This window comes from Pezoporus flaviventris, unplaced genomic scaffold, assembly GCF_033815535.1.
Source record: "Pezoporus flaviventris isolate CSIRO_AGI_PZ_B2104156 unplaced genomic scaffold, CSIRO_AGI_Pfla_v1 ptg000029l, whole genome shotgun sequence".
Lineage (NCBI taxonomy): Eukaryota > Metazoa > Chordata > Aves > Psittaciformes > Psittacidae > Pezoporus > Pezoporus flaviventris.
Window position 1 is genome coordinate 6683279 of NW_026892577.1, and position 23655 is coordinate 6706933.

Genomic DNA, 23655 nt, shown 5'->3' on the forward strand with positions numbered 1-23655 from the left:
AAGCAGATATAACAGTTCTCTTTAACAATCTCCTGAGCAGTCTTCACTGTTGTATAGTAGTGTGTAGACATTCCAGCACCAGAACACTAGATTAAAGGTGAGTAAGAAGGATGCAGACTAGAAGTCATAATTATGTATATAAAAGAGCATGTAAACAGGCTGTAAATGGTGTATTCTTCTATTCTGTCTTATAATGCACAAATGACACACAAATTACTATGCTACGCAACAGTGGAATTTGCAGCGAAGATTACAAATATATCTGGAGTCACTAGATGATAACAACTTTGGCAGAGAACATTAAGCCTTTTATTTCAGAACTTGAGCTAATCTCTTCCCATTCCAGCTCATTCCTTTCCCTGATGTGGTGGAGGGGCCATGCCATATAGGTGAGATTTTCACAGCTTCTTCAGGAGCACCTGCTATTCTGGTGATTCCTTTGAGTCAATGAGAAATTCTCTGCTCATTCTGCTACTGTTTATTTGAGCTCTATTTTTTTTCTTTAATTAAAGTCTTTCAAAGATGCTGCCTTTCAAAACCTTTTAAAGATAATGCAAAAGAGTTTTCAGATATGTGATTTTAAAACTTCAGCAAAATAAGCAGGTGGAATGAAAATGCCCAGACTTTCCCAGCTACTTTGCATTCATCACTAGTAGAACAGAATATACTTCTCCATTAACTCTCAAATGAGAAACAGGTTTGGTAGTTATGAAAAAGCAACATAAAGAATCCTTTTTTTTTCCAGGTCATGATACATGATGTGTACTGCAGTGTAATGATTTGAAAAACCTATTTAAAGACTCTGAGTTTGCTATTGCCATTAGTACCTTCCTGCAGTTTTCAAAATTTAATTTGTGGCTACATTAACAAAAATATTTCCCAAGCAACAGTAGAGGAAAAACCACCTGAACATTGATACTGGCTTTACTAATTTCACTGTCCCACAGCATGTTAAATGCACAGGACAAAGCATGTTGTGGTGTCTCTCTAACGAGAACAAATAGCATTATATGGCTTCTTTTTTTCTTTTAATAGTAGTTGCTTGTGTGGTTTCCAGCTGATAGGGAGCAAACACTTACTGGATAGAGCACTGAGCAAGTCCATAGTAAATAACAGTCTGTTTCTTAAAAAGATTAGATAAAGGAGGGCTAAGAATAGAACCATAAAATCGTAGAAAAGACGAAGGGCAGCTGGGGTTTTGAGAGAGAAACCAGACATTTCCATTCAAAGAACCACTTGGGCAAATGCTTACAATTCAAATGCATAAAACTCTTAGGCAGGAATAAGGAATGTATGAAGGGTGTCTGAAAAGATCCAGATGAGTGCTAGCCTTCCTGTAGCATACTACAAGCATATACACAAAATGTAAAGGTAATGCCTTCATACTCATCCTGTCATCCCTGCTTTAGTGTCAGCATGTCACACGTGAAAAGGTCACAATGCCAGAATAGTCCTGCTGGTTGCTGTTAAAACATGTGGTGATCTTATTTGTTTCTCCTTTACAGCCTAAACATATTCACTGCCATCTCACAGCTAGCTGCTCCTTATGCTAAACAGTGCTACTGTCTGAGTTTTCTCAGTGTTCTACTGTCCTTTTAAGGTACATTCACCCTTCAAGTTGTCAAAAACCTAAGGGATTTTAGTCTAAAAGCTTCTCACAAGCTTTCCCAGCCAGGCCAGCCTAGAGATGCTGCAGCCAACATACCAAGGGCTGAAGAAGGGAGCCTGGTTTGTCAATAAATGAAATTCCCCTCCACTGAACTATTGTTAACCCCTGTCAGAGGCGTACAATCGGCACAGTGCTTGAGACCAAGACTGCTGTTATCATTCTGTCAGTTGAAGCTGTTTTCCAGCAAGCTCAAGCTACTCACCTACATACTGCTGGTAAAAAAGCCAAAATACAACCATATCTGCCTATATCCTCCTCCAAATAATAATTTTGATGTATCAGGAGCCAGAAGAGCAAAGCTGCATATTCATAAAGCATCCTCTGCGTAATTAGCCGGTGCTACACGAGCTCAGTGATAACCTTATACAACTACATGAAGAATGGATGGAGGGAAATTACAGGCAAGATTTTTTTAGAATTCATTGTTCAGCCTCACTGTGGAAAGACATAGAGGCTGTGTACCATGAAGCACAGAAGAGTTATGCAGTTTGCATTGATGGAACTGCATCTTTTTTTACATAGTCACAAAAGAAAGAGGGTTAGTGTTAGCTTCTACTGTAAGTAAGAAAAATTAAGCCATATTCTGATACTATGTAAATCAGCCTCAATATGGATTTAGAGAAATATGCATCATCTGAAGAACTGGTCTGAAGATATTTTTTTCATACCATTTAAGTAAAATACTTAGACTAAGACTTGAAGTTTCACTGAAAAGGTGCATTTATCTTAGTTCTGAACTTTACCTAAATAGCCTACTCCTCTTAATCAAATTACAGGAAGATATATGAAGTTGAACCATACCACTAATCACAACTGGGTACATAATGTGCTAGTACAGAAGCTTTATTGCACTGTTTCTGCTGGCAATTAATGCAAATTATTTTGATATTAGAGATACTGTTATTTGACCAACTAAAACCTTACTGCCAGTGTAATCCTGGGATAAGGGAAGTAAAGCATCATTACAAGCCTAATTTTATGGGGGTCTCTCTTACTTAAAAGAATGTCTTCAATTTTTTACAGGAAAGGAATTCAATGACTCCTATACTGATACTTTGTAGTAGCAGATCACACAAAGCTAATCATAACGTCAAAGCTATCATTAAACACAAAAATGTCTGCATGCACAGAGCATCTGTTTAACTGACAAAAATCTGCTCATTGTCTCTCCTTCATTTCAGAGCAAGCAGAAGAGAGAATGAGATTTCCTGAATCACTGATTCAATTAAAAGCCTCAGAAGCCTTAAAAGGTGCTTTCTCCTTTCCCTGCTTCTTTTATTTCCTTTGACAGGGTGCTGAGGAGGTGTTATACCTGAAAAACGGCCTGAATTTCAGGGGCCAGAAAACTACCAAGTAGATCCTCAGCATTTTGCTGGTTCCATTATTTCATACATCAGACACATGAACACATGCAGTAAACAGGAATCTGTGCAAGTGGACTAGAAGTATGATTAATCAGTGATGCATTTGAATTGCCAAGATAGAAGAGCAGTGTTTCTAGTTCACCTATAAAATGGATCTGTTCTACCGACAAGGATTAGATATAGATTCTATATTGTGCTCCTGAAAAGGATGAGATTTCAATATCAATTCAGACCACCAGCTTCAGGGATGCTCAAAGTTAGTAGTTCAGATTGAGATAATCTGAAAAGAAAGTAGAAAAGCATCTTTAGAGAGCAAAGCTAAGCTTAGGAAAAAAGAAACAACACAACAAAACTCTATGACCAATGCTTGCTTGTCTATTGAGCAATTTCTCTGTCATTTTTTAATATTAATTCCAGAACACGAGCATCTAGCCACTCATAGATTAGCAACTGAAGAGAGCTCTTGGATTTTTCAGTGGGAGCTAGCAAAGTAGAAATAATAAAAAATCAAAGTATATAGCCACTGCCAAAATAAATCCATTATCTTGTCGTGTTTACCCTTTTAATGGGGTATAATGAGCAGGTCATACTGTGAATGTAAGAAGCTAGATGTTGAAGGCACCATTTTAGAGTCCAGTGGTTTTCATCAAATGCTTCAGTTTCTAAAATGTGATAATCAGAGATCATAAGGAGTGCCATACGTGAAGCAATTTTCTGTCGTCACGTGCTTTGAGGCTATCCTGCTGTCTGGTATGTACCTCCATTAGAAATAGAGTCCCTGAGCTCATTAGTCTCTGGATTTCTATAGGATAATCAAATAATTGTTGTACTCCAGTTGCCTAAATCAGTTGTTTAAGCACCTATCTTTGATTTGCAGTAGGGATGCATGACATACCTTTTCCTGGTGCATGGATTTGTGTTATCCAATAGCCAAACCCCCAGTCCAAGGTGGGGGGGAAATTAAACATATGGCTAAGTGCATTTTTGGATGTGGGCCACAAGTAAGAGAACAAAAAAGTAGTGTTTTGTTTCTCCCTTTGGTGAGAACCATATATAATAGAGGCACTGCTTTTCAAAAATGGATAGCTTAGTCCTCCCCTGGATGAGAAAATGGTGTCAGAAAAAGTGGTATCATTTACAAAATATACACACGCATATACTGTTGCAAGAACAGAAGTGGAGAAAGTAATAATCAATATTGAAAAAGAAAACTAACAAGTAAATGAAGCCTAAAGGTTGAGGAAATTCAGCTCTGTGTTTTTGTTTCATATTACACAAAAAAGTTGCCAAATAGATTTGCTATTTGATTAGTGTGTGTGGAACAACGTCATGGTCTGAAGTTGTTAATGTAGCCTAACTTCTGATTGCATTGAAGAACACATCTGACAGTGAAGGCTGTGGGAACAAAGGGATTAATTTATACCTGGTTTCCCACCTGTGCAGATCTGTTGGCTCTATTGACGTGATGGGTTTATGCTGCCATAATCAAGCTCCAAGGCTTGAAAATGTATATTTCAGTAGGTAGATCCAGATGTATTTTTCAAAGACCCAAAACTGGGAGCTGTTTTCCTCAGAACAGAGATCTATTCACTCTGCAGACTGCCAGATAGCACACAGCAGTGGGTTTCAACCTTTGGGCAAAGTAATACATGTAACACAGCTGAGAAGTTTATTGTTGGAAGAGTAAATTTGCTCTCAGGGGCTTGGAGGTGCATCTCTGTTGGAAAATTTTAGGACTTCACAAGTCAGGAAAAACTGAAAACCACTGGTTCAAAGTCAAGCAAAGTTAGCTTGGGAACCAGAGGCAATCTACCGATGACTACATAGTGCTTTGTTTTGTCCCAGCGCTTGTCAGGGAAAAAATAATCATTGCAAGAGCTAGATTATTTGAAAATAGCCCAGGAAGAGAGATAATTCTACTTAAAATACTGAAAAAATAAAGGCAAAAACTAAAGGGGAATTTGTGCTTCCTAATGGTAGAGAAACCGCATTTTTAATGTGTAAAAATTGTCATAGCTGCTTTGGCTTTAATGAAGCAGTGATAATTACCATGTATGTGGCATTTTCCTTCTTTTATTTTCAGAACAATATTCATATTTCCCAGGGCTCTGAATTTTCAGTCTTTCCTCTCCCTAAATCAATCTGTAAAATTCTTTTGTCTGAACTGCAGATTAGTTGTTGTTTATCAGATCCTTACAAGAGCCAAGGCTGGCAAAGCAAGCACAGAGCAAATTTGAAAACAGGGCAGAAAAAGTTTATGGAGGAGTGAGGTAACTTTCCCCAACATTTCAAAAAGTATCTGCGTAAGAGGTGGGGTTGGAAAGAAATCCCTGTGCTCCAGGTGAGGCAGAACCTAAGAAGACATGCAAGGAAATAGAAAAGGTTGGCTTTCCTCAGATCGCAAGAACGATGAAGTACCAGATATCTGCTGTACCTCACAGGGGGAATTAGAAACTTCACCCTTAGAGGATCTCCTCTAAGGGTTCCATGCATATCTTGGAGACACCACACCTATGTTGTTAATTTGGAATGTGGCTTGCATTTATCCTAGCATTTTGTTAAGGAAACCTCCCTTTAGAAATGGTTGTGAAAAACAAGCTTTACTGTGAAGGCTAGTAAACAACACAAAGTAATTAATTCCAAAAAGCCTCCACTTCAGAACCCTCCCCCCCCCCAGATTTATAGACTTTAGCAAATAACTAGCAAAAGTCAACCCATTAATCTCTTCGGTATGCAGCCTTCTGTCCGTTCCTCCCATTCCTTCTTTTTCTGCACTTCCCTTGTCCAATTGCCTACCCCATCCTGACTTTACACCTGAAACATCTCAGAATGTGTTTGCCATGCTCGTAGCCACCTAAAGGTGACGAGAAGCAGACCTAAAGGTAATGAGATCTGCATGGTACTTGTGGGCGGCTTTGCTACGGATTGCAATAAAATACTCTGCTCTGTGGCCACTTGAGGGAGCTGCTATGAAGTATATGGAGGAGCAGGAACAAATTTGGCTTTCTCTGTAGAGACGCCGGAGATTCTGTATAGAGATTCTGTATAGGACCCTGAGAGTTTTTAAAGATGTTTGTAGTATTTAAAATAAGATCCAGTCGTGTTTTTTTTTCCCCAAAGTTATACTTATTATCTCTATAGGGCTCTGAATTATACCACATATTCTACAAAACCTATAATGAGTGGTGTCCCTCAGCGGTTGTTGTTGGGACCAAACCTGTTCGTCATCTTTGTCAGTGGTATGGAGAGTGGAATTGAGTGCGCTCTCAGAAAGTTTCACGGTGACGCCAAGCTGTGTGGTTTCATTGATATGCTGGAGGGAAGAAATGCATCCGTAGGGATCTTAACACGCTTCAGAAGTGGCCAATGCCAACTTCACAAAGTTCAACAAAGTGAAGCGCAAGGTCTTACACCTGAGTTGGGGCAATCCCAGGCACAGCCGCAGGTTGGGCAGAGAAGAGATTCAGAGCAGCCCTGTGGAGAAGGACTTGGTCAATGAGAAAATGGACATGAGCCAGCAGTGTGTGCTTACAGCCCAGAAAGCCAACAGTATCCTGGTATGCACCAAAAGGAGCTTGACCAGCAGGTCAAAGGAGGTGATCCTGCCCTTCTACCCTGTTCTCGTGAGACCGCACTTGCAGTAATGTGTACAGTTCTGGTGTCCCCAGCATAAAAAGGACATGGAAAGTTCTTCACTGTAAGGATGGTGAAGCATTGGAATAGGTTGCTCGAGGAAGTTGTGAATGCTCTATTCTTGGCAGTGTTCAAGGCCAGGCTGGACAAAACCTTGAGGAACATGGTCTAGTGTGAGGCATCCCTGCCCATGGCAGGGGGGTTGGAACTGGATGATCTTAAGGTCCCATTCAGTGATGCTGTGAAACCAGCATGCTTCTTACTGATAACTGCTTTAGATTTTATCTGAAGCTAAATACATATCTGGTTTAAATATCTGAGCAAATTAGATCAAAAGGCTAAGCTACATTCCTGACCCCAAAACTGAAAGATTTGTAATAGTGTATGGGAAGAGAAGATTATTGACTCTTTAACTGTGTTATCCTACTTGAAAAAAGTAACCTCACCATATAACTTAAATGTTCAGATAGACCAAATCTAGTTCAGTGTTGTCTGCTTGCAAATTAGGATGATGACTATGGTAGTAGATATAATGGCAAATACTAAAGATTATTTGAGTATTCAAACCCTAAAAATTGTTACAGGTAGTGTGGAGGCTCCAGTCCTGAGGCAAACCTGTGTGTGCTATCAGGCACTGATCACAAGGAAAAAAGGACGTGTCAGTGGTTATGTGGGGTAAGAACAAAAATGCAGCTAACCAAAAAATCTGAACACAGTGTTGGCCTGAGACCACTTTTCTCAGAGTTCATGGCAAGCCCTCAGGTGATAAGCAAATTAGATGTGAAATGAGTGGGTAAGGTTCTTGCTATTTTAGGCAACTTGTATTTGGGAATTCAGATGGATAAATATTCTTCTCATTTTGTTCTATTTCAATAGATGATTGAGGCTGGATGAATGCGAGCTTGGGGCACCCTGAATGAGCACTGAAGGTGCTCAAAGAAGCTTGATGAAACTACATTTACTTGTCCATGCCTGTAGTGATCTGGCATCAGTGTTGCTGGTCCCATAACTTGCTTGTTTTTGCTAGATTAAATAGAACCCTTTAAATTGGCAACTCAGAAACTAACCACCTGAGATATCAGAGAGGTCCTTCTGGAGTATGAGACATCACAGTACTAATCTGTAGTGTTTTGCAGAACTCAAAAAGAAAGGAGGATTACAGAGGGAGCATCACTTCTGTTACCAATTGTTTCTTGGATTCTACTTAAAAGTTTCCAAAATGATATTTCTTCAAGGAATTTAATTTTTATAGCAACTTTAATTCTAAAACTTTAAGTCTTTTGAATACACAATTTATAGACCTGTCTATTTACTGAAGTACTTTGATTTTTAGAATGATCAGCTTATGGGAGACTGTCAATGGGAAACCTAGTAGGAATTTTTTTGTTGTCGCTGTTTTTTTTTTGCAACTGGAAGACATTTGTTTTCCTTTATGCGGCCCCTGTGTAGACTGAATCCTCCGTGACACACTATGTTCTGCCTTCCAGAAGGGTACAAGAAAAGATTCATGTAAGTCCAAGAACACGGACTGAGATCATGCAGCAGCCAGGGCAGCTGCATTGTTTTGAAGGGTTATGGAGGGTTTTGTTTGTTTGGAGGGTGTGCAAGAAAAATAACATTTCTTTATGTCACTAGCAAGTATGATAAAATGATAGCAACAATTCAAAAATGTGTAGCAGTAGTTCCTTATTTCTGTAAACAGCCCCATTGGAATGTTTACCAATATCCTATACTCCCATTTGCATTCATATGAAAATTGATAGAAAATAATGCTGTGGTTAGAAATAAGCAGGTCATCTGTGGGCTGTCTTCATGAGGAAAAGGCCAGTGCTGATTTACCATCAGGACCATGCCCATCGATGACAAGGTTATAGGGGGGAAACACATGGCTGTTATCCATGCTGTCAACATTCTATGGGTTAATGAGAGATTTCATGCTCAGCAGTTGTGCCGCATGTTTTATAGGTGTTAAATTCGCCATGCAAAACTTCCTACAGTTTTTCATTGCTTTGCTGCAGGATGTACTTGAGCTTAATTAATACACCAGAGGATGGTTTATTCTCTGCAAAATATGTGCCACTAACATCTCTGACATGGTGGAGATGTGACTCACATCAGTGAAAGTTGCCCGAGGCTACATTTAACCTTGTGCATTCAAGCTGAAAAATAATTAATAAAATACTCCCAAGTGTTATGTTTTTCCCTACCCCCAACTCAACAACTTAATGACAAAGGGAGTAGGTACACAGAGAGCAGCTCTGTTTGTAGTCAGTTTGCCTTTCTTTGCAACATTTCTCACTGAAAAATGCTTGTAATCTCAGACTAAAACACCAGTAGTGTTATCACCAAATTAATCCCAGACCTTATTTGCATAAGAACTCTATTCTTCTTTAAATTGCAAGCTTTGCAATTGCTTATTTATTGCTCTTTAGCCAATGCCTAACATAAATAAAACACTTGTCCCAGGTGGAGCCTTAGTCATTATGGTGAAAGAGATAATGATGGTAATAATAACTGTATATGGACTATATTCAGGAAGCCTAAATTCTATGCAAGTTCTTATGTCCAGTCAGAGGAGAGAGCCTATCATCTATAAAAGTGATTAGAATGGTCCGAGTGTCAGGATAAGAGGGAAACACTAGTCTTAAGAATTGACATGGGTTTGTAATTTTAATTAGTTTAGTTATTGCTGTTGCAGGACAAATAAAATATATTCAAATTTTAAATAAAAAGCGATGATTATAATAATGGGACAAAAGGCAGATTTATTTCCCCTCTTCCACAGCCCTCCCCCAAAGTCTAGAGAAATTTTTGATACTTGTAGAAATGTCAAATTTAGCAAATAATCACAAATTCTACTAAGGATCAGCAAAAATCAATGGTTTTTTTTCTGCTTAAAAATAACCACATTTCTGTGCCATTTCAAATATAAAAATGAAAGAAAAGAAAAGGAGTAAAACCTGCATATAAAAGCCATAATTTTAGCAGCACTCATTACCGTCTTTATATAAAGATAAGAGCCTCCTTTTTCCATTAGACAAAGATGTTTCAAAAACCCATAGTTGTGTTTTTTCATAGTTTTTGGTATAAGTGTTCACAAAAAGGTACGTTGTCATGAATTTTTTACTTTGGAAAAAAATCTTTTCTGGAATTTACAAAAAAGAAAAGGTGGGTGGAAACAGAAACCACAGGCTGTTGTGAAAGACTATTGTACCACTGAAATCATATGCAGGGATAGAAAGTAGCTGAAGTATTATTCTCGGTTTCAAATTAACAAGCACGTTGGTTGATAACTGAAATCTGCCATCCTGCATCAAGCATCTTGCATTTTATAATGTTAGTTTGACAACTGGGACACTCGTGTTATCTTTCTAGCATTTCCATCTTAGACCCCCGAGTATGAAATCTCACTCTTTGCTTGAACGAGCCAAGGGAGGTTGTTCAAATCTCTAAGTGAGGTTTCTGTAACCCATCATGGATAATCTGGAGGTTTCACCCTTAAATCCTGCCTTAAACTAAATTGCTGAAGTGAGATGGTGTGAGTACTCCCCAGAGTTCAGCTATGAAGAAGATATTTTGATGCAACTGTCAAGCAAGCTCATCACAGCAAGGGGAGATGCCTTGATTTGTGAGGATATGGTGTGGTTCATACTAAATAGCAGCTATCATTAATGATCATAAAAATAAGGTAAGACATTTTCAATATGTATGCTGTCCTGCTGTGTGATACCAGAAGGTGTTTGTGCTGACACAGTTATGAATATAAAAACAGGAGCAAAACAGGAATGAGAAGGCTTCGCAGCAAACCAGAAGTTGGAAGAACTGCACCAGAAGTGGTGCAGTTAGACCATGGAGGTTTGGCCTGATTCTATAGGGTTGTTCATACAACCTCTTTCTTAATGTGGAAGAAGGAGTAAATTCAGCCCAATAAGTCAAGGGTTGCTATTTGATTCAATAAACTTAGTGCTCTAATCTTTGCACATCATGACTTATTCTAGAGCAATTTAAACAGGAAATGAAGTCTGAGGGTATTGCTATTAGACAAAGATATTGCATATGCCTGTTTGGAGAGGTCAGAGTGCATGAATGTAGTAAGGAGGTGCACCATCAGCAAATAGCAGCAGAAGAGAAAGAGAGATAATTGAGCTCCAGATTTACTATCAGAGTAAGAAAATGGATAGGAAGAGAAGTGAGTGACAGCACAAGTAGTGAAAGTGGAGTCACAGAAGAGGACAGCATACTCATGTTAGCACTGGCTTCATGGGTTACCCTATAGATTTAAATTCATTAAGTCATGACCATTGAAAACAACTGAAATTGTGAGTATTTAAGTGAACGCTAGAGTGTTTTTAGCTACTGCTAACTCCCAGAGACATCTCCTGGATGCTTGCAACTGTTGTATGTCTCTATGGTTAAAGAAATAAACAAACAAGCCTGACAAATGTTGAATGGCTCATGTGTTATTTGCGGTGGAACAAATAAAAGCAGAGTGATGCCTAAGGGGAATTTAGGTTGAAAACTGACAGAAAAGGAAGTCGTTGAATACCAAATGCAGCACCACTTAGGAAGGTATTCATAGGACTTAGAACTGCTCAACGAATTAGAACAGGTGAAAAGAAGAGGATATTGCCTCTTCACTTCAATTACTAAAGAAAACAATTGTAGAAAGAGACTTTTTTCTGCATGGTCTAGCATAAAACTACATAGAGTGTTCCTCATCTGGAAGCAGAGTAACTCTGTTTTGATGTATTCATTCCTATCCCCAGCTCTCACCAGTTTACTAAATGACCCTGTGCTTCAGTGGCTTTACTTGTAGATGTGTACTGGCTATATCCTCTGCAGCGTCCCAGTGAAGGATCATTCTGTAAACAGGGCAGCAAAATGCACCAGTGGTGAGAGACAGAACGAAGCCTTTGCAATATGCAGCAAAGACTGAGAGCATTGCCTGACGTGGACTGAGGATATGGCAGCATAAGCTGTGGCACTACCATGGTGTGGGGGTCAGAGTAGTTCTCTGGCACTCTTGCATGGGTTCCCTAAGGGTGCTCAGTGCCCAGCTCCTGCTGAAGGCCACTGTGGTCTGAGAAACATACCAACAGTATGACTTAAGGTTTAAAACTGGTTTTAGAGGTAACTGTGAAACAGAGCCTGTTGGATGGGAAGAATGCTTGAAAATAAGAAAGCCTTATCTAGAACTGAAACTTAACTTGCAGATACATAGTTTTCAGTCTCCCCCTGAATTGGCAGTAATTTTGCAAATAATTCTAGGTAAATGTGGTGGAAAACATTTGTGTTGCCAATGTGAGGGGCAGGATTTTCTTGACTATAAAAGGAGTGGAGAGAATCAGCTCAAATGTAGATACTTACTGTGTTGGCACGTAAATTTGGTCCAATGAATCCTGACCTCAGTGTTTTGAAATAGCAATGATGATGTGCGAAGTCTCCAGGTTCCTAAGCTTAGACTTTTTATGTGCTTGTTGTGATTTCCTTGCACTTAGGGCAAACATAGCTAACCTTTTCTCTGCCCCAGGATAGGCTAGGAATCTCCTGCAAAATAAAGTGTGAGTTCTTATTGTAGTCACCTGAGGCCAAGAGTTGGATAAAGCAAAAGACACTTTACTAAGAAAACACTGAGAGATTTTGCAATATAAGCATGAGATCTGACAGTGCTGAAATACTGGCTTCACTTCAGTTCCGCTTCGCTGCATCTTCATCACTTGCTTGCATCCCACACTTAATTCAGATGTAATCTTGGAAACAGCCACATTTTACACTAGTGAATAAAGATGACACGCTGCCTCGTTCTCCCTCTTTCTGATTCTGCCTTCCATTGATTTATTAAACCCCTGAGTTTTGATGATAAACTATTTTTCATCATGCTTCTCTGAAGGGGCATTTATCACATGTAGATCGTGTTGATGTTGATCCATGCTTTCTCTGGGAGAGCAGTGCTTGTGGGTTTTCTTGTTCACATTTATGCTTGTTTGTAAGCTGTTCTGAAATAAACAGCATCACGCCTAAGTTTATTGACGTGATTTTCATGTGCATTTGGTGGTGTTCCCCCTTACCCCCTCCTTTCTGAGCTTTGTCATTCTCCGGATGGGTGATGGTTGAGGTATGAGTCACAGAAATTAAACAGTATTAGTGCATTCTTTAGTGCTTTTGAACAGATCACACTAAATAGAACAATAATGCATTATGTTGTGTATTGTTCCGTAGGCTAATTACCCAATCAGATAATGTCAGGGAAGAAAACTTGTAGTAGATATTAATTATCAATGCATGGACTAGTAGCAGATGGCAGTATTTGCAGTGGAGAATAAACTGATGGTTCAGTGGATTAATTAAAGCTTACACGGCTTCATGCCCTCCACTCAAAACACAGTGTAATAATAACTGTGTGTCTTTTTAAAAAGGAAAACAATATTTAGCTGTGGTTCTTTAACTGATTGGCTTTTCCTGCAAGTAGTAACAGCAAAAGGAATTGCTGATTTCCCCAAAATAATTCTAGTGGTCTCCATTTGCCTCGGGAGTGCTCAGTATGGATTTAAAATGAGTATTTATTGTAAAGCATACCAACAGCTCTGGGAACAAAGACTAGGTGTAGCTATGTGCTTTTGTTTCCAGTTATTGGGCTGTAGAATACTGCTCCATTTTGCTTTGTCTGTTGGCCAAATTAATCTACATTACTTTTCCTTGCATCTCTCCCTGAACTGTACAAGAATACTGGGGCATCTTCCCTATAGATTTTAGATGATATGAACTGTCTGAGAACAAAAATAAAAGGGGGAGAAAGGGGTGCAGCTTTCGTCTAGCCAAAGTCTACATAAAAACCATTTAAACTCAGATCTGATAGATGTGGCAAACTTCCACCAGAAGAGCATTCTCTGCTGGCAGACATTGAACTGCTCTCCATGTCAGTGTGTTAAGTGCAAATACTGCTCAGCAGTTCTTTGTCTACTCTGAATACCATAACTTTCCCCTGCGATGATACACAGAGCTCTGGTGCTTCCCAGGAACTTTGGGAGCCTGGTAGGAAAATCAGCTAGAGCCCTTTCATGCCATACTGGTGAGGGAGGGCATTTGGCAATGCTGCAGCCGTGAATGAAGCACCTCTGCACCAGTGAGGAGGTCCAAGGGGAAAGGAATGTCGGAGCAGTTTCCAGTACCCAGATACCAGGGAGAAAGCTATGTGCAAACCAGAATGATAGAAGAGCAACCATTTAAAGGAAAAGGACTATGGCAAGAAACACCTTACTTCTGTTGGATCCAGGTCTGCTGTGACAAATTAGTTAGGACTGTGAGAGAGAGGCATGCTATCACATGATCTATTCATAAAGGAAGGAAAAGCAATAACTGCTCTGACACTAATGAGGTATAAAATATCTCACCTGACAGCCACCAACACATACAAGTCTTGATTTTTCTCTAGGCAATATGAGCTTAGTTTAGATTTTATTATCTCCTGCTGGCTGTAAACTTCATGGAAGAGACAAAACAGAGACACTAGACTCCCTCTGTAAGTTATATAAATTAGTTTAGAGATGCAACAGTAGAGTTTATTGTCAGTTTTTGAACTTTTGACAGTGAATATCTGATTTGGTAAGCAACAAACTCACAGTACCTGGCACTTTTATGCACACATCTCAGTTTTTGTCGCGGTTTTTGCATAGATCACATCTGGAATCTAGTACATTGGTTTTCTGCAAGCCCAAATCTCCCTTCCAGAGATACCTGGGTAAATCAAAGATAACTTTACTGAGGGTTACAATACACTACTATCAAATGATTGAAAGGACTAGATAACTTTGCCTAAAATTAATTCTATCTTTATTTGCATAATCTAAGTCTATAGAGTCTCATCAGTAGGAAACAAATCAGTTCCCCCCCACCCCCGAGTCCAGAAGAATCCCACACAGAGATACTTTTCTTCTTAAAAAAAAAAAAAATTTTAATTCTTTTTTCTTTTCATTTTTTCTTTGCTGTGAAGTCTCTTTAGAAACGAAGGTTGGATTTTTCTGAGTAAAGTGGCTTTTCTGTCTGTCTTGCCACTTCAAATGTTTTCTTGATTAATTAGTGAGATTTCAATTTCCAAACCACCTTTAATATTAAAACAAACAAAAAAAACCTCAAAACAAAAGTAAAAACAATCAAATAACAAACGAAAACAACTATCATTTGGAAGAGGCATTAACCAGATTTCTCCCTTTTATTGTTTCATCTGTGAAAAGTGTCCTCTGTGTTTTCTGTTGGTACATGGCAAAGTGTACACCTTTTTCCTTGATTCTAGGTATGCGAGGAGACCCCATCCTGCATATATAGATCTGCCCCTCTATCTTCTGGCACACTGGAAAGTGCAATAGTTCTGCGCTACTAAGGGCCACTGTGAACCTTAAAATTTGAAAGAGATACATAAAGGCCGAAGTCTTGACAGTTTCATGTCCTAATGGCAGGATTGCTTGGAAAATATTCGTAGTTAAAGGGAGCAGGAGTTATTACCATTGTATTCTGAACCCCTATTGCACCCATTTCTGGGCAACGCTCTCCAGCTGTGAGAGTGCTAGTTTGATTAGTTGACTCTACTTTTATTTTCCCATCCTATGACACAGAACTAGTCCTACAAAATCAATCCCAGCAAGACTTGGTGGCAGCTTCCTGCTGACTCCCTGGCGTTTCATGACTGCCTTGAGGCTAAAGCTTCTTGATGTGGATACATCCAGTGTTAGGCTTTAATTTTAATATACTGTTTCTCAGAAGTTCATTCAATATCTTTCTCATAGCTTTTGCCAGACACAAAGCATGTTTCCACAGTAACAAATAAAGCAATGTAATTGCCCATGCACCCCGTCATAAATCCTTCAGGTGGTGATTTTTAAAATGTGGACAGCATAAAGACTTGGACAACTTTGTTGTTTCAAAGCAAACTTGCAGATTTCAGACTGTCAGCCAAGAGATTTCCCACTGAGTTTAACTCAGCTGGATATGTGAATATGTCTCTGAGATAACTCACATGCCAATTTTTATGTTGCTGTTGTGTTTGTGTATCTATCCTTACTCTTTGCTATGGTTATACCAGTGGGTCAACTATAATCAGACCTTGGGTGGGACTTGTTGAATTGCTGGCTGTTTTTTTTGCTGTCATGAGCCCCAGCAAGAAAAGAGGGCAGTCAAAGGGCAGCTTTTTGCCAGCTGGGAAGCCAAGGTAGAGGTCATTGTTCAGGGAGAGGAAGGCCTGTGGACTTACCGAGCTCCTCCATATGTTATGATGAGCTTCAGTGCTGCACGTTCCCATTTAAAGAGGTGTTTGAATGACACAGTTCCCCCCACTCACCCATTTGCTGCAAGCAATCAGCAAAAATGTTCGTGACTTTTCAAACAGGTTTCATTAAATATTAGAAAACAAGGCTGAATTTCATTAAAGATTAGCAAATAAGGCTGAACAGGCCCTTGGCTTGAGTTCATCCTGGTCAGCACAACCTCTTTGTGAGCTTCCCTCACCACCGTCTCCATTTCAGAGGGCTATTTCTCTGCCCTGTTTCAATGGAGCACCAGCTGTGGAGAGTCCCCAGTCTTTCTAAGGGGATTTATTAGAGAATTTACCCATAAGCAAAAGAAAGGTAGGGTTTGGGTTTTTTCCCCCTGCTAGCATCTACCGTAAATCTTCTTCCTGCAGCTGAATTAAAACCACTGGTTTGACAGATTACACTCTATATTTGTGCCAAAGACAGTGTGTGAAGCTTCCAGAAGGCTGCATAAAAATCAGTCACTTCAGAATCAGCTTCCACAAGGCCCATCTTAATCTTTGCTGTTGAGCTCCTGTAACAACCCAGTTAAGACATGTAACACTCAACTGGGAATCCACTGCATCTCTGCCAAGCAGCTGTATGTCGTTCTGTCAGTGCTGGATTCATGGAGGCATAGGATGGTGATTTGTCCAGTTTCAGTGGCAAGAGTACTGCTGGCAGTACTGCAGGGGAGCACAATATTCCAGTCTCAGTCTTTGTTAGGTATCTCTCTGTTATGCACAGCTGCTACATCAGCCTGTCCTTCAACCCTTCTTTCTATGAAATAGGAGACGAATGGGCTGGGGAAAGATGCTCCATCTAAGGATTTGATATCAGTGTGATAATATACATTGGAATAGCATTAAGCCTAATTTTAAGTATATTAACCTGTCTCCTGCCCTGATTACTAAAATTCTGTCTGGATGAGTAGAAGTGTTCGTACCAAACAGCTACATGAAAAGCACATAGAGTAACAAGAACAAGAAATATATGCTGGTAATCCATTTAAATGCAAATAGCTAGCTATTTGACCCGAGATGGAAAAGTTGAAATAGATTCAATATTAAATTCATAGATCAAACTATCAACAACAGTAGTTAAAAAAAAATATGTATATATGCTTTCTTCAGCAAACTATTTTGAAGTTAAATCCAATCAGTTTCAGCTCCTGCAAAGAGAAAGCACCGTTTCCTATTAGATGTAACTAGGGTACAACACTTAGGTACATGCAAGTGTTTTCTCTGTTTGAATCCCCAGATTTTCTTCTGCTTCCAAAAAAAACCCAACCTCATAACAGGACTGTAAAAAGGATGACTTCATTTAATTGATAAATGAAGGTTTTAAAGTACTGTTACCAAAATTAAGTTCTCAGTAATAATGAGCTGAACTTAAAAATCACAAGGTTAGTCGGTTGTTGTTGTTTAATACATATATTATCTTTTGGGTAGTTTCCTGTATTTTTGATTAAAAAAAAATATCCTTCATAACCCTGCAAAGTGGAATTTATTTTTCACCAGAGGGTGAAATTATTTCATAGTCAGCAACTACACTGTAGCTTTAAGAAAAAGAATTAAATGTTCTGACTAACTACAAATAAAATTCCATACAGATGTTCTCACTTGATTTTTCTGATGGCCAAAGAAGCTATATGTTCAAGATCTCATTTCAGAAATATTTACAATTGTTTTGGACAATTACATATTACAATCTGTTTATTTATTTATTTTTAGCCTGTTTCAAATCTGCTGCTGAACGGGGCTGTTCAGCCTGGAGAAGAGAAGGCTGTGTGGAGACCTCATAGCAGCCTTCCAGTATCTGAAGGAGGCCTAAAAGGATGCTGGGGAGGGACTCTTCATTAGCGACTGTAGCAATAGGACAAGGGGTAACGGGTTCAAACTTAAACAGGGGAAGTTTAGATTGGATATAAGGAAGAAGTTCTTTACTGTAAGGGTGGTGAGACAAGGGAATGGGTTGCCCAAGGAAGCTGTGAGTACTCCATCCCTAGCGGTGTTCGAGTCCAGATTGAACAGAGCCTTGGGTGACAATGTTTAGTGTGAGGTGTCCCTGCCCATGGCAGGGGGGTTGGAACTGGATGATCTTAAGGTCCTTTCCAACCCTAACTATTCTATGATTCTATAAATAAATCTGAAATTTGAGTTAGTTTCTGTTTAGGCTTTAGGGTAGCTCAGCTCTAAGGAAAAAACTGTAACCTAACCTAGTCATTTTGTAAACTAATTCTGGATTTGTGATTTCTGCTCTCGTTAATCGTTGCAATGAATTTTTACTGTTCTCCAACTCACTTGACACCAGATCAGTGTAGCTGGGTATGGGAAAAGGTATTAGCTACACAATAGTTTAGCAGCAATCTTGCATGTCTTTGACAGACAAGTTTCTAATTTCCCTTGGATGCCATTTGTGGTTGTTGCCTGTCCCCTGCAAGTGATCCTCTAGGCTCAGTTTCTGGTACCCTTTTTCGCTGGAGTTTGGAGTCATCTTCCATCTTAGGGACAGAGATTTTCCAAATTCAAACTGTCTGAACTCTCTGAGTGCAGTCTGGATGGGATTATTAGGGGCAAAATTACCTAAAATTAGGGGCATCTTTCTCCACCACAGACTCTACTACACACCTTTCACCATTACTTTAAAGTTTCACCATTACTTTTGCTGCCTTCCAGCAAGACAAAGTTGCTCCTGTGAAGGGGAAATAATGAGCATTACTGACATGCTGTCCAGAATCCATTTCAGTGTGTCTTCCTTTCTGTAAAGAAAAAATTCACGCAAGTATTTCACTTGAGTATGTGAGTACAACTGGTGAAGTGAATTAGGATATAATTCTTTTGCCATAGCTCTGTTTGTATGTTCAAAAGTGGGTGGCTGGATGCCAGGAAAAAATATTCAGTGCAAGTAGTTTCTATTATTGCAAATATAACTTCTTAGCAAGAAATTTTCCTGAAGTTCTCCTCACCGCTGACTCTTTGTACACTTAGAATCATACAATCATAGAATAGTTAGGGTTGGAAAGGACCTTAAGATCATCTAGTTCCAACCCCCCTGCCATGGACAGGGACATCTTACGCTAAATAATATCACCCAAGGCCTCTTCCAACCTGGTCTTGAACACTGCCAGGGATGAAGCATTCACAACTTCCCTGGGCAACCCATTCCAGTGCCTCACCACCCTAACAGGGAAGAATTTCCTCCTTATATCCAGTCTAAACTTCCCCTGTTTAAGTTTGAACCCGTTACCCCCTGTCCTATCAATACAGTCCCTAATGAAGAGTCCCTCCCCAGCATCCCTATAGGCCCCCTTCAGATACCGGAAGGCTGCTATGAGGTCTCCATGCAGCTTCTCTTCTCCAGGCTGAACAGCCCCAACTTTCTCAGCCTGTCTTCACACAGGAGGTGCTCCAGTTCCCTGATCATCCTCGTGGCCCTTCTCTGGACTTGTTCCAACAGTTCCATGTCCTTTTTTTGTTGAGGACACCAGAACTGCACACAGTACTCCAGGTGAGGTCCCACAAGAGCAGAGTAGAGGGGCAGGATCACCTCCTTTGACCTGCTGGTCACGCTTCTTTCAATGCAGCCAGGGATATGGTTGGCTTTCTGGGCTGCAAGCGCACACTGAAGCCGGCTCATGTTCATTTTCTCATCAACCAACACCCCCAAGTCTTTCTCCACAGGGCTGCTCTGAATCTCTTCTCTGCCCAACCTGTAGCTGTGCCTGGGATTGCTTTGACCCAGGTGTAGGACCTTGCACTTGGCATGGTTAAACTTCATGAGGTTGGCATCAGCCCACCTCACAAGTGTGTCGAGGTCCCACTTGTCTTTGGTAACAGTGTAGATACACAGACACCTTCCAGTTTATAAAAAATACGACAATAAAGCATTCTTAGCACTAATGTAATTTCTGTACCCCTGGGGATAACATGAATATCAATTTGTGTTCTTACTGGATCATTATTTAAGGATATCTGAACTTTTCATTGCAGACTGTGAAATGCTTTTGTTGATAACAGATCTAAGAATATTTTCTCTATTAATCTCATTGTTAGTTTTAAATGGATTACTTAGGGCTGGGAAGAGGATCCTTTAACAGAGTAATCATCTGGTATAAATGAGAGTAGCTGAAAAATCACCGTGGTGCATTATTGGTAAAATTCCTGTGATCTTGAATGCAATGCACTTGCCCCTAGATAATGGGGTGTCATCATCAAGGATTTCATGCATGCTCAAATTTCTCCTGCTTAAACATCTTTGAGTCCTCTGCTTTCTTGCTATGATTACGGAATATTTCACTTGCACTTATCCAATGAGCCATGCTCCTACTTGCTGTGGTTACAGCCCCATTTCCAAGGGTAGGTGGTAAGTTCAGTTAGGAAAGAAGCATTGTCTTCCCATCTTAACGTTTCCTGAAAATGTATCTCAATATTGCCACATAGAGGTAACAGCCCAATGACTATGGGTCACAGGATCTTATGCCATTCTTCATGAACTCTTTCTGTAATACATGTCCAGTTTCATCTGTTTCTTGCAATAGATTGCTTCAGCCTGCCCTTACCTGTTTTTACTTAGCAGATTTTTTTTTTGCTCACTGCCAAAACTGCAAACCCCAGTATCAGCAGGAATACTTGCATTTCGTAAACAGCTTCCCTCACTAAATTAATTCCTGCCAATTTGTAGCTCATACAAAACCTATGTTATTAAAATAAATGTGCACCATCTTTCACGCTTTGTTTTTAAAAGCAAACTCCACAGAGCTCTTGGTAGGTTAGATTTCAGCATGCCTCAATGTGGTGAGCAGAGCTCTGAGATTAGACCAGAGCATTATGGATTAAGTCTTTGGAGGTTAAAATAGCAGAATAAGGATTTTCTAGAGACCATGTGGTGCGTTAAGTTCCCCCATTTCCAAGGAGAGATGGCAAGTTCAGTTAGCAAAACAGCTTGATTCAACCTGCTGAGCCTCTCACAGTGAGGTCTCTGCAACCCTGATTAGACTGCTTCTGCTACACAAGTTGTAACAATAAAGCTTGGATGTATCTACCTTTCTAGTGCTGTCTGTAGTGAAGTGCATTACTTTTGGATGTGGATGCTGCTTGAGTAAGACTGAGGGATGAGAGGTGTATTGTGTTCAATAACAATATCCTCTTAGCTGTGTGCCAGCTGGAGTGAACTGTGGGAATAAAGTTCTCTTAGCAAGCCTCTCCATCTTTGATCTGTCTCCCGGTATAAAGTCTTCTTTTTGTTAACTTCCTATATGCCTTATCTTTTGAAATAGCTTTTAAGTGACATCTAATAACCATACCTTTCTACATTTTGTGAGTTATCTCCAGACTTTCAATGACCAAGGATGCAGAGCACAAATGCCAACATACACCAACCTAGCAATTGCTTCAAGCTAGCTACTTAGGACAAAACTTCCTTTCTTGAAACACTGAGCACGGAAAGGATAGACCTTTTGGATTGGAAACTGTGAAGTTGTCTAGGGGTAGACATAAGCCTAATCAGTCTACTTGTGTTGACAGCTTTGGAGCCATACAGACTCACACCAGCTGAGCATCCAGCCCACAGTGATGGCTATGGTAGAGTGGACAAACAGCAGGAACGACACAAAGGCAACAGCATGGGAAAACTGACACATTTGTGTTTCAGGGAAGTCCACTGAGGAAAATGTTGTCTTTACAACTAAGCTTACAGAAAGGTAGGCTGGGACCTCTACACTGTCTGCCTTTACAGTGGAAGTGCTGTTGTGAAAGGAGAAAATTGTATGTCAGAAAGTCTCCTTGCTTCTTTCTAAAGATTTTCATATGATCAGCTGCCAAACAAATCACCATTTCCACCTTCTTGCTAAGAGCTTTCATCCCTCAGGGAAAAGCTTCCCTCCCTCTTTCCTCTAGAGAAAGCATCTCTGATACACTTTTCCTGCCAGCTTCGTACCAAAACATCTCTAGGGTCCATTAACAACTGGAGTTTGAATGGGTACGCAGGGTGTTTCAGTAGCAAGTTTTTTAAGGTGAAGGAGCAGAACTTCTGTGTTGTATCTTTAGGAAATATACTGCTAGCTTAATCATTGCAGATGCCCCATTCAAATGAAACTGTGGATTTCAGAATGGATATTTTTACAGCATTATGATTCAAAGTAGCACGTTGCTCTTCAAGTACAAAAAAGAAGTCTACAGAACATGAAGAGCTTTCATAACTAATGATTTAATCATTGGGTTTTGACTGTTTTTTTTATTAATGCAGACATTATTACTCTGGACATATTGCTAGGTGTTTCTTTGGCCTTTGATCTGCATGAGTAACCCCTGTTAGCCCTGACATCTTTTGAACTTTCAATTCAAATGTTAATTTGGGGAAGGAGGGAGTCATGAGCAGGAGGGACAAGGGAGAAAGGAAGAGACAAGCATTATCTCATGTATGCAGCACTGCAGCTGTATTATCCCAGCTCTTCAGGCTGAGCACACAAATCCCTCATGGGGGTACAAATGCACTATCTCTATATATATGTTGCTCCATATCTGAATAAGACTTGAGCAGCTCAATATACCTAGTACTTGTGGGTTGTTTTATCCTTTTCTCTTATCACATTTCCTGTACTTGCAGGTAAAATTGCCTAGTGAAGTAACGACCACAGACAAGAAGATACCTGCTAATTTGGGGTTATCATACTCTGCAATCTATATTGTGATTAGTGCAGCTCAATGACAGCACTTGCTCCTCACCTGCTGATGGCTGTCTCCCTCTTTCTAGGCTGTGCTGGTATATATTTCAGTACAGGAGCAAGCTTTGTCTGTGGATATCAAGGCAAAAAAGGCAGAGAGCACTTCAGCCTTCCCCGTGTCAGCCATCACTATGCCATCTCTTTATGCAGCAGAAGACACAACTTTTCCCAGAAATTCTTTTGGAATTATCATACCTGTTGAATCCCTTCTTGTTGTTCTGGACTTACTTTTCTCATTTTTCCTCCTGCTGGGCTTTGGATTCTTTTCAACCATGTCAAAGCAATACTTTCATGTTCCTGTTGCCTGTCTGTTTTCCCCCACTTCTTGAGTGTTCTCTTTTTGTAGTTCATCTCAGTAGCTTGTACAGAAGCCCCTTCCTTGGGCAAGAAGGTCTTCTGCAGAAATTCCCAGTCTTCCTGGAGAATGAAATGAGCTCTTGAGCTCTTGGTAAGTTTTCTGCAGAAATCAGCCAGCAAGCCTTTTCCTCGTATGGCTGTCTCACAGCTGATTTCCTTCAGACGTTGAACAGAGATATGGGAATACCAGACAACATTTAGCAGTCTGGGGACACAACTTCTTCACTGTATGCATGCTCTTCATTCTGTTCCCTTCAAATTCATCTTTTTTCTTCTCCATGTCTTTGCTGTTTTCATAAAATGTGTGAACACATTTATTTAGCCCTCACAGCTGTGAAGGAGTTTACTTGAACTCAATTTGATCAGGGTGATTTATTTAAGCTCTGTTTTCAGAGCAAAAAATATCGTACAAGTATCATGTCTGCCAGCTTCACAGCCTTGCTTGACCACATGTGTCAGATAAGCCAATTGAACAGATGTATGCAGAAACTGCAGTCATGTCATTTTGACACTGCCAAAGGAGAGGACAAATGAAGGTGAAATTTTTAATATGTCATCTCTGGTCTGTTTATGCTGTTGGTTCCCTTATTTTTTTAGTGTTCATCTTCACATTTCCCAATAAAATAT

The 23655-nt window shown here is 39.9% G+C and overlaps 1 long non-coding RNA gene across 2 annotated transcripts in view; it reads left to right on the plus strand.

The window, feature by feature from the left end:
* LOC133272088 (uncharacterized) overlaps positions 1-23655 on the plus strand; it is a 239236-nt gene that overhangs the window by 120969 nt on the left and 94612 nt on the right. The window contains exon 2 of one of the 2 annotated variants that reach the window (XR_009744346.1): positions 2851-2919. The exons of the other annotated variant lie outside the window; for it this stretch is intronic. This is a non-coding gene — a long non-coding RNA (uncharacterized LOC133272088). The remainder of the gene's footprint in view (positions 1-2850; positions 2920-23655) is intronic. 2 annotated transcript variants of the gene reach the window in all.